A 270-nucleotide genomic window follows, 5' to 3' on the forward strand; every position below is an offset into this window, starting at 1 on the left:
CGGGTTCTTTAAAAAATCAGGTTTCCCACCCGACAACTCATTTTAGAATAGAGGGGGGGTTGGGAAGATTCGCTCTCATAAAAGGGCGTCCCGTCATTTTTGAAAAAGAAAAAATCCACGATGTTTTGTCCTAATTGAAGAGGACCATCGAATGACAAGGGAAGAAAAACCCAAAACCACTCGAAATCTCGCCATTCAGTTTACCATTTTTGTCAGAAGAACTGGAGCTAAAAAACCCCCAACTCCAGGGGTCCCCAATCGCTGCAAATA

This window comes from Penaeus monodon, chromosome 20 (genome assembly GCF_015228065.2).
Source record: "Penaeus monodon isolate SGIC_2016 chromosome 20, NSTDA_Pmon_1, whole genome shotgun sequence".
Classification (NCBI taxonomy): Eukaryota; Metazoa; Arthropoda; class Malacostraca; order Decapoda; family Penaeidae; genus Penaeus; species Penaeus monodon.